Genomic DNA, 11,049 nt, shown 5'->3' with positions numbered 1-11,049 from the left:
TCAAAATGGACTCAAACTCAAAGTGTACTCAGAACTCAAAATGGACTCAAACTCAAATTGTACTCAGAACTCAAAATGGACTCAAACTCAAAATGGACTCAGAACTCAAAATGGACTTAAACTCAATCGGACTCAAACTCAGTCGTGATCACTCGGCTCAAACTCACTCAAGCTCAAACTCACCATGCCACACTAGCCTCGCGCTCACTCAAACTCAAACTCACGCGTGAGTTCGAGTCCAAATGAGTCTGAGTGAGTGGACTCATGAGTGAGTTCGCCGAACTCTGGTTGTGGACGCCATTGTTTCACGATGAAATGCGACGCTGTGCTTCTGCGAGTATCAGATAGTGCTTCCCACGGTCTGGATTATCTTTCTCGAGCGACGTACGACTCAACCTCGCATGGGGTATGTGCAGTGTGCCTGGCTAAAAGCCATCTCGGCATGTGCGCCATACTTGACGTGCTGTTCGTCTCCGCAAACCGCGCGCGAGGTGAGTGCCGAATTTACGACGGGCAGGAGGAGGCAACCCATCGTCTGTAAATCGCTGTTAAGACTTGCAACGCACGTTGTGACGTTGTGTTCGTTCGAAACGCATCTCTGGATTGTTTTGAAGTTGAATAAAATGGTGTGCGTAAAATCCGGGCATTCGGCTCAGGGCGTTCTCTGCGATTGCACGAAAGAAGTGCCACGGGGTTTCAACGCTTTCTTTATAGAACGTACACAGGTAAGAGAATATCCATGTCGTGTTATGGCCGTGTTGCATTCAATACAAACGGTTAAGCGTTTGTTTACACTTGTTTCGTTTGTCGTAAAATGTCCAAGCACTCCGGCACTACGCCGACAGATCAGCCGGCGAGCCGACGCTGAGCAGACGACGCATTTCTTTGCCGGAAGTGCGTGAAAAAGTCGCCCAATAGCAGGATGTTTAGCTCATGACGAACATCTGGGAATCGATGACGTAGCCATGTGAAGATGGCGGCGTCGAAAACACGAAGGGAAGGGTGACAAAAAAGCGACAAACTTTGCAACAAAAGTGTGAGCTTTCCGCTGCGCGCAAAAGAGTAATACTTGGCACAGATAACGTTGACGGCCAATCTAACGATTGCGCTAGTTCATTTAGTGTGCTCAAAACGCCTTTCAGCGCCCCTTTAACGTTAAATTGCCAGTTTGAATAATTAGTTTGTTTTTTGGATAGTGCATGTGGTGGTCGCCGTGGCGCCACGGTACGCACGATCCAAAGCAGCGGGGGTCCAGGTGCGGGCCGTTTTTTCAGGCGGAGTTTCACAACTGCCTACATTGAAGAGCTGTGGTTCAGAGGACGGTATGTTTAGCGTTGTTTTTCGCGGTTCGCTGCATTAGTTCACTTTTTTTACTTGAGTCTGTGTTTCCGAAATATTTAGTGTATTAAATCATCGTATATTTTTCAAAGTACTAACTTTAAGAGACTTGCCGCTAGTGGTGCTCTTGTAGTATGTACCGTTTTTGTGATTTTTCCCACATTTACGGTCGTGGTTGCGTTCCCTCTGCTTCGAGTTTCAAACGCACTGAGATACCGGAAATAGCACGATCACCGAGCAAATGGACCAAAAAGAGAACTTTCAAAGGTAATCGGATTACGAGCAAGCAAGACAGCCAGAAACCGGCTCTTCGCGAAACTAGGTGAGAGGCGTAGTGGTGCATCTTTCGACGTAGACGGCCCAAGTAAAACTGGTTACAGCCTGATCGACCTCGCTCTTCTTCGTAGCTTTTTGCAAAACGTAGCTGTATGTAAAAAGTGCAACAAGGGAAAAATCAATTTGGAAGAGGATATTGACAGGCGTAGCGGTTTGTCGTCCTCTATAAATGTCACCTGCAGCGAGTGCGATGCTTTCAATGTGCTCGAGACATCCAGGCGCACTTCTGGCAACATCTTTGAAGTGAATGAAAGGTTCGTGTACGGCCTTCGTACGTGCGGAAAAGGGTTGGCATCGGGTCGCACCATGTGTGCTGTGCTCAATCTACCGCCACCGCCAACAAAGTTTGCGTAGTACAACGCAAGGATTCTTAACGCATCCACGACCACAGTGAGAAATAGTATGGCAAAAGCTGCCGAAGAACTGAAGAAAGAGGCCTTCGACTCTGATGAAGAGCTGGAAACTGCGCTCACGGTGGATGGAACATGGGTGAAGCGTGGTTATTCTTCACTGCATGTTGTTGTAGCAGCGATATCGGCTGACTCAGGAAAGGTGGTGGACTTTGAAGTAGAATGTAAGTTTTGCCATATCTGTGCTCGCAACCTTCACACGGATGACAACATGAGTGAATAAAGTTACTTACGATGGGCCATCTGGTGGAATGGAATGTGCTGGAGCTGTAAAAATTTTTGGACGCTCTGTTGAAACGCACCAGGTAATGTACACAAGTTACATTGGTGATCGAGACACTAAGGCATGCATTTCTGTCAGAGACTCACAGCGCTACAAGAAGGCCATAGAAAAGCATGAATGTGTTGTACATGTGCAGAAGCGAATGGGCAAGAGGCTCAGGAACACCAAGAAAAATTGGAAGGGGAAAAGCTCGCCGATGGTCTGCCACTTTCCAGGGAAAGGACGCCTCTCCGAAAAGGACATCGACTCCATTCAGGTTGACCATGGCAAGGCTATCCGGGAAAATGTAGATAGTTTATATAACATGAGACGATATGTGTGGGCAATATACTTTCACAAGTTATCAACAGATGCCAAGCCCCAGCACGGAGTCTGCCCAAAAGGACCATCCTCATGGTAGGTATAATCGGAGCCTTGTTTAGGGAAGCATGACCTACTCCCACAAACAACATTCCTGAGGCCGTGGTGAACGTCCTCAAGCCAGTGTTCAAGGCGATACGTTTTCTGAGGAAATGTCTTCATGGAAGAACCCAGAACACTAATGAGTCACTCAACCAGCTCATCTGGTGCCGCTGCCCCAAGACAACATTTGTCAGCGCTGACACGGTGAAAACAGCAACTAACGATGCTGTAGCATACTACAATGATGGCAATTCCGCACGGAAAGCAGTTCTGGAAGCCGTTGGAATTGTTCCAGGTGTCTTTTGTGACATTGCCTTCGACAGGATAGATAAAGAGCGTGTCGACAGGGCAGAATTCTAAAGCTCCGTCGAAATCAAAGAAAGACGACGTGTGAAAAGGAACACCAAGAAAGGTTTCAGAGACACCTCTAAAAAAGCCAGCAGGCAAATGTATTTCCCTAGTTCAGTTTAAGCATACTTGAGCAATACGCAAACACAAAACTTTATTTTTCTCAAATTGGGTTTCTTGTAACTTATTCAACTTCAAGGTACCGTTTCTCGGAAAGTATTGCTTCGATTACAGTGAAACTTTGCACACATGTTCTACAACTAATCATAATTATTCTACACTAAAACAATTAGGTTAACATAAATATTACTACTGCAAATAAAGTGTACTACAAGACACCCCCTTACAGGTGTGTGCATGTAGTGACATTTTTTTGTGCGCCCATACTCCAAGTTGGGTATCAAATGTCTGTAGTTCAGATAAAACTAATGGTTATTTAAAATAACACTGCGCGATATCATCACATTCCTCCGTTTTGTTCCAAAGAAAAGGTACATTGAACAAACACACCTGAAATTTTGTGAGTGGGCCACAAGAAAGATACCCAATGTAGACCCAGACAAAGTGTTTCATGTTTTACCCAGTGGCATCTTGTCTGCGCACAACAAACTTGATGCGAATATCTGCAAGCGTTTCGGAAACATAACGCTAAATTTAACATGTATCATTTACCCTGCCATACCTCATTTAGCGTGTCATTCCTTGTCTTTACACTGGTACAAGGTGTAATAACATGACAGAGCATGTCACCGTATTTTGTTCAGTCAACTATCAATCCTCGATATGTTTATTTTTCTACCGACATTACATTTCATTTTCATAGTTTCATAATTTCTGCTATATAAAGCGCATTGCTCTGCCCATCTTGTATTTCCTCCACATCAACAAAACTATACAATTCTCTTTTTGTGGAGCTTTTTTTCTTTTTGGCACTATTCCATTGTTCTCTTGACTTCCCTTTTGGTTAGAATCAGCATTCTGTATTTGCTTAACCGGAATATTACTGATGTCATGTCTGTTCGATTTAACCACTAGAAATAGAATGAAATTTAAGAAACGTGCAACAAGCTCAACATTCAACAGCACTGAATAAGGTGTTCCGCTAAGGGTAAGTTTAAATTTCACGTTACTAGCATACTAGCACAAAAAATAACAAAAGGCGATTACTTAGGGACGAAGATGCACGTCATGCTTACTTCACCGCCACAATATACGAATGTGCCGCACGAACTACCTTGATCACAGTTAGGGTGAACACGGGACCGCGTGTCATTCCGTGCGCGGGAGCCGCATGTCGGCGTTCCGGGTAACTTCGCACGCATGCGCAGTTCGTTTTCAACAAGGCTATGTGATTCGCGTTTGAAGTTGCCCGGAACGCCGACAGGCGCCTCCCGCGCACGGAATGACACGTGCTGTCGGGTTCAGCCTAACTGTGATCAAGATAGTACAGTCCAGTGTCATTCGAAGGTTATTTCGGGAAAGCTGCTCTTTGATATGAAGCAGACAGCACACCATCTTTAGCAAATATTCCATGCCAGTTTCTTTATCGTCGGCGTAGGTAAAAGGCAACCAATTTTGTGCTTGAAAACAACGAATGTAAAGCTTGAAACCCAAAGGGTGGCAAGTCAGTCGTTGCGGGCCATTGTTGCTGCATGTAACAGCCAATAAGGGAGAGAACAGTGCGAAATCTTGATCTTCATGGTTCTGAAACGAAACCGTAGGCGACTATATACGGTTTCGTTTCGGAACCATGAAAATCAAGAATTCGCACTCTTGCCACTCCTGCCCAAGCGTGGCCCCGGCCTACGAGGCCGGTGACACGCTTGGCCGCTCGATGCTGGCGCGATAACCTTGAAATCTTGCTCGACTGTACTTCGTAGCTGATAAGAAAATTTATTAGCCCCTTTCCCAAAGGAAAATCTAAAACACGCGAGTCTTGATAGTCAACACCCAGTGTTGGCCTTCACTTCCACCTGACGAACTTCGGGGACCACTTGCCACTCACGAGCACACTCATGACCACGCTCATGAGCGCATGCCCGCATAACCACCTGCTCTACGGATGAACGAATCTCCCGTGGCTTACCCATAGACTTTGGAATTGGAACAGGAATTAAGGTCATTATTATCATTTAACCTTCTTAAGGTGTGCTTTACTGTTAGCGTTCAGCACACACAAATCGCATGTTGAAGTCAGTTATTTCAAGCTTCGTTTGAAAAACAACGCGCAAGAAGCCTTGCCTACATATTTCGCCCTCCCACCTGCTGGTCGACCGCGCCCCCCCCCCCCCTCCCCCCCCCCGAAAGAAATGCCTGGCTACGCCCCTAGAGTCGTTATAGCATCCAAGCCGCCCCGCGGGCGCGGGCGCTTGACGTCTCGTCTATTGGCTCCGCCAGGGCAGCACACGCAACGGCCGTAACTTGGGTCGGCTCGGCGGGTTGTGCGAACAAAGACCCGGGCAGGGGTGCGGGCTTGGCTTGCAGCATCCCCACGACCTGGTGGAAACGCTGCTGCTGCTGCTGGAGACTATGAGCCTCGCGAGGCTGCTGGAACTCCCGAAACTGTTTTAGCGACGATGCAACATCTGAACACGCGCGGCCGATGCACTAGTCGCAGGCGGGGGCAGGCTGCCGCGCGTCGACATCTCGCACTCTGCCTAGGCTAGTTTCTAAAGAACTGTCACATAGCGACACGAAATACTAGATACAGATACGAAAAACGTAGCGCGAGTCTTCAAAAGGGAGGCGAAGAAGAACACATCCGCACTGCTCAACGGTGCGAGCGAATGTCTCACGGTGACAGGATAGCGAAACAATACAGCGCGTTCGAGTGCGTCTCCCTCTCAGCCTCTGCAGCATCGCGTGCATGCGTCCTCGGAATACTCTCAAACCAGAGTCGAGGACGGCGGAGAACGAACGCTCCAACGCTGGAGGAATAACGACGCTGCCTCCATTGAGCCAACTTTCTCCGACGTCGTCCGTACGTTGCGCTGACCACTCCAATGCACTGCCACGCCGCACGACCGCTGTCTTCCAGGAGGGACTGCTTGCACCTGCAGGGCTTGCCGCGCGACGCCACTTTGGAGATCGTCCTGGAGCTTCTGGGCCCATACTTGCAGGCCGTTGTGCTTCACGGCGTGTACGTGGCATAGCCTCTTATATAACCTACTGTGCCTGCTCTATCGCCCCGAAACCCATTGCAGCAGCCCGTTCACTGTGGGGGCGCCCAGATCCCAGGTTTTTCGATGGCCATGCCGATGCGAACTACTGTTTCAGGCGGAGGTGAACTGAAACGCAACTCGGCGTCGTCTGCTACACGAAGGCGTCTTCCAGCTACAAAAGTCCGCAAAACGGCGAGCTTGAACTTCATGAGCCAGTATTAAAAACCAAACCTTTATGGGTGACGTCGCAAACCTACTAAACTGCGTTCATTGTGCTGTTTCCGCCTGCACGCTCGCCCTTTTGGGTTCGCAACGGCAGCTTCCCAACAAAATGTATGCATGACCTAATGATTGTCACTACGATAAGAGCCAGTTAACTTTTCTCCCGCTGATAAGTGAAAAGTTGACAAGTGAAAAATAATGATTCTAGATTCGATGTTTAGTGATAATTGAGTCATACTAATTAAATTTTGTTTCAAGAAGTCCAAACAGTTGAGCTCCCTTTTTTTACTTACGAGTCCGTTAAGTCTTGTAGGGGTCCCCGAAAAACTACGCGCCCACCCTCCTCCATCCCTTCCCTATTTCTCCGTCGCTGCTGCTCCAGGAAATGTTGCCGTCGCGCATGTAGTACATATATTGACGACGCGGTAATCGGCAATGCCTGGCTGTTGCGCAAAGAATGACGACTTCAAGCTTTAGCTCAAGGCGATGCTCAGTATTTGAGAGCCCTTATATTCGCTTAGGATAAATATTCAGCATGCACTTAGCTTGTTTCTCTCGCTAATTTTCTCCGGTACATTCATTCTTACCTCGCCAATCACATACCGAATAACCGATCAATTCCCAGTGGGTCACAAACCCACTAGTAAACTCACCCGTAACATTTCTGGCTGAATCGAGGGAAACGCAGAAAAAAAAATTTTGCGTTAAAATATTCACGAACGAACAAGATAGCACGAGAAAGATCATCTCTTTTATAATTACACTGTTAAGTTCTAGCGTCACCCCAGCTAGATGGTTTTATTTCGGGCCTCGTAATTTCAGAGCCAGGGTCACTTTTATACAACCCGTATTTTTTGTTTGCAAAGGGCCTTGACAACTTCTTTTTAAACCACTCATTGTTGCCAGGTGTATAGACAAATGTTTACTGTGCCTTCGCCAACACAGGACAACCTGGGATTAGGGCGCCACCAGAGAGAACGTCGGAATTTCTGGCACTGAGCAGGCACAAGCCGTTATAAAGGAGGCTATGGTGCGTGGTCTATGACGCAAGCGGCCAGTTGTTGGGCGAGGCCTTCGTCCGGATGCACTGGGAGGATGCGGCCTTGATGGTCGTCGAGAGCTGGCACCCGTACGGGCTGGGGCCGCGACGCATCGAAGTCTCCGTGTGCTCCATCAACGACATCTACAAGCTGCCGGGGAACGCTGCGGCCATGCAGGGATTGGCGTCTCCCGCGGCGGCCGGCGTCGCTCCGCCGCCGGCGTCTCTCTTTGGCGCGTCTGGTGCTACACTGATGGCTGTTCCGGGAGGGTCGTTTCTCCCGCCGCCGGTCGGGTACTGGTACCCGAACCCGCCTCAGTATCCTGCTCCGTGGTTCTACTTGCCAGCTGGTGTGACCACGGTTCACCTGCGTGGCCTGCCGTACAGATGCACCGTGGAGGACGTTTTGGCCTTCTTCGGCGACTTCCCGTCCATGACGTTCGATAGCGTCTACATCGAACGCTTTGTCGACGGACGTGCGACAGGCGAGGGCATCGTGGCCTTCTCGTCTCGAGAGGAAGCCGAACGCGCGGTCAGTGAGAAGCAGGGGCGCAACATCCGCCATCGCTACATCGAGCTCTTCATCCCCTAGAAACGGTTCCCAGCCGACAATGCAAGGGCTGTCTGCGGCACCCGGGAGCTCCGTGGCGCTGTGGACTTGTTGCTTCTTAAAGCCGACGTCGCTCCTTCCATATTACCAATTTATTTCGTTGCGCGTTGTGATGTTAAATGTGCGCGGTACAGAAAATGCCGTATAGCTTTTATTTTGTCGCACAATACATGCGTTGTTGATTACCGTCCCTTAGTGTGTGTGTTTTTACTTTTACGATATAGCCGAGTCAGTGTCTGCTGCGCGCTCAAGCGTTTCCAGATGTTTTTCCCTTTATGCGTACCTCATGAGGTGCCTATCCCGTGCTTCAAGTAATGGTCGTGGGTACCGCAGAGTTCTTCATTATTACTAGTGAAAACATTTAGGCTGGGAACAGGCCCGGCTTTCGAAGAAGGGAATATCATTCCGTGCGTGCAAGCATGTGCTTTTGAGGACGCCTTGACTGAGTCTGCAAAGGAGCACGTTCACCGTGGAAGCATGATACGAAGGTATTTTTGCAGAGATTTTATTTCAACTTAGCTATACGCCCAGGCTCATTCCACGCATTGTTAATCGTACCAAATATTGCACACTGGTTTCGAACTGGGTAAATGCTCGTTTGATTGACTCCACCTTCGTCTCGAAGCCGTGACACAGGTTCGTCGCCGGACCAGGCGGTTTTTCAACCAGGCAATATCAGCGCAGTAACGCATGCAAAGTAAAATACCCTAAAGTCGATATCGCCAACGACGTGCTCCCGTGTTAGCTACGTCAAACTAATTCCAGGCTCTCGTCATTTTTTCTCTTGTAAGTGGGGTGGAACGTTATACAGACCGGAACCCTCGGCTGTGACTCAGTGTCTAATTATCGTCGTTCCGCTGAGCCCAAGCGCGCGGGTTCGTTTCCGGCGGAGGCAGGCGTTTATTTCATGGAGCCGAAAAACGAGAACGGCCGTGTTCTAAGTTTTCGAGATTTTGTCTAAATAATCCAATAGCCCGAACAACGCTCTTCCATACGCCAGGGGCGATGTCGACGTGTACAAACCCACAGATCTGAAATATTTTGGTGCACGTGATTGTATCAATGGCTCCACTGGTGCAAACATGCAGCGTTTGTTTGGTCAGGCGGTTGGGCGGGATGAGTGGTTGTAGTTGAGATTTCGTGGGATGTTGCCTCAGCGCTCGTGCGGGGCGAACGGGCCCGTCCGCGCCGCTCTTCGCTTCTTCCCCACGTGGCTGTGGTGCGTTCGGAGAAGTTCACTTCACGCTGCTTACACTGACCGCGCTGCTCTTTTCGCTCGCTCTGCGGCAGCGGTGGCACCAAGCTGGAGCTTTGGCAGCTACAATCACGCGTACACGCCTATGGAAGATGCAACACGATGGCCGCGTACAGGAACGGGCCCAGTTTTGTCATCTGCATTCATTTTAAATAGACCAGAGAAAACTGGCGCAGGGCGTTTCTAACACAAAATCGCTAAATTGCCCATTGGGCGAAAAATCCGCTTCGCTGTGAATCGCTTCGCTCTTCTGATGCGCGTCTTGCACTTCAGTTCGATAACGGAGCAATCCGATCACCTAAGGGCCATAACACCGGTAATGGAGGCCATTCAGGAAAAAATGTTCTAGCCTTTTCCTTCCATACCAAGATTCATGCATTGATGCATCTCTGATGCTTCGAGAGGTCGCCTTTCGTTCCGACAGTACATACCATGCAAAAGACACTGGTTAGGAGTGAAGATGTTCATGATGTGTGATGTCAAAACCTGGTATGTACTGAGGTTTCTAGTTTATACAGGAACTCTTGTTAGCCTGGCCAAAAGAAAGGAGCTTGGATGTGCGGGCTCTGTTCTTGCTGACCTTCTAGCAGACTTCCTTCACTCTAAACTTTTTTTTCCACCCATATACTCCCTAGAGGTTCTTTTTCGCCTGTCCTTTAGTGATCCTCCTTGTAGGAGTTTTTTTACTACATGGAACAGGGAGGTTTTGTTTACCTCCTCAAAACAGGGTGTTTTTAGGTGATACAAAGGAGGTAGTTAGGGAGTGTTAAGAAATGTTAGGAAGAATTTAAGGAGATCAAAATGGAGTATTCTTTACTTCCTCAAGGCGTTTTTAAGTGATGTTTATGGACTTTTTAGGCGGTTAAATAGGAGCCTATTATGGCTCCCTTGGGAAGTACTTATGTTATTTTAGGGGCGTTTTGAGGACGTTCAAGGGAAGCATTTACTTCTTTTGCATGGAGTTTTACGTTTTGTAGACCTCGCGAGGGGAGTTTTTAGGAGGTTCAAGGGAAGCATATATTTCTTTTGAATGGAGTTTTGCAAAGTTGGGGTGGTTTTGTAGGCCTTCCGAAAGGAGTTTTTTCAAGGCCACAAGGGAGAGTTTCTAGTTCCCTGCAGGAGTACTGATTTCACACGGTTTTTCTCGGTTTCAGGTTTATTTCAAACGAACTTTCACATACAAGTTTACATGGTACATAGTGTACACAAGGAGGCTCCGAAATAAAAACTTAGGGCGACCTCCTATAAGAAAGTAAAAATGGTAAATTGCTAAAAACACGCCAGTTAGGAATGGAAGACAGCAATAGAATGCTAGTTGAACAAACCGTAGAATTAATATTACTACAACAACTGGAAATACGCGAAAAACAAAGATAGGCGCAAACACAATCACATGGTAAGTGAAATGATTATATAATAATAGCGGATCGAGAACGCGTCAGTACTTATCAGAACTTATCAGAACGCATCAGCACTCAGTACACAAAGTGAAAAAAATGGTTGCAGTGGTTTACAACAACAAAAAATTTTCAGTTGGTGGTGAAATGAGCGATCTGTGTGCTAGTTGAACAAACTGTAGAAACAATATTACTACAAGAACTGGAAATACGCGAAAAACATATAGGCACAAACACAACGGCATGGT

At 47.9% G+C, this 11,049-nt stretch overlaps 1 pseudogene; it reads left to right on the top strand.

Annotated features, from left to right (window-relative positions):
* Positions 1-1,579: 1,579 nt before the first annotated feature.
* LOC144159590 (uncharacterized) lies at positions 1,580-6,269 on the top strand (annotated as a pseudogene).
* Positions 6,270-11,049: the final 4,780 nt, after the last annotated feature.

Source organism: Haemaphysalis longicornis, unplaced genomic scaffold, assembly GCF_048455015.1.
Source record: "Haemaphysalis longicornis isolate Haplotype H1 unplaced genomic scaffold, Haemaphysalis longicornis Haplotype H1 scaffold_1, whole genome shotgun sequence".
NCBI classification, from domain to species: Eukaryota; Metazoa; Arthropoda; class Arachnida; order Ixodida; family Ixodidae; genus Haemaphysalis; species Haemaphysalis longicornis.
This window is presented reverse-complemented; position numbering and strand designations above follow the sequence as displayed.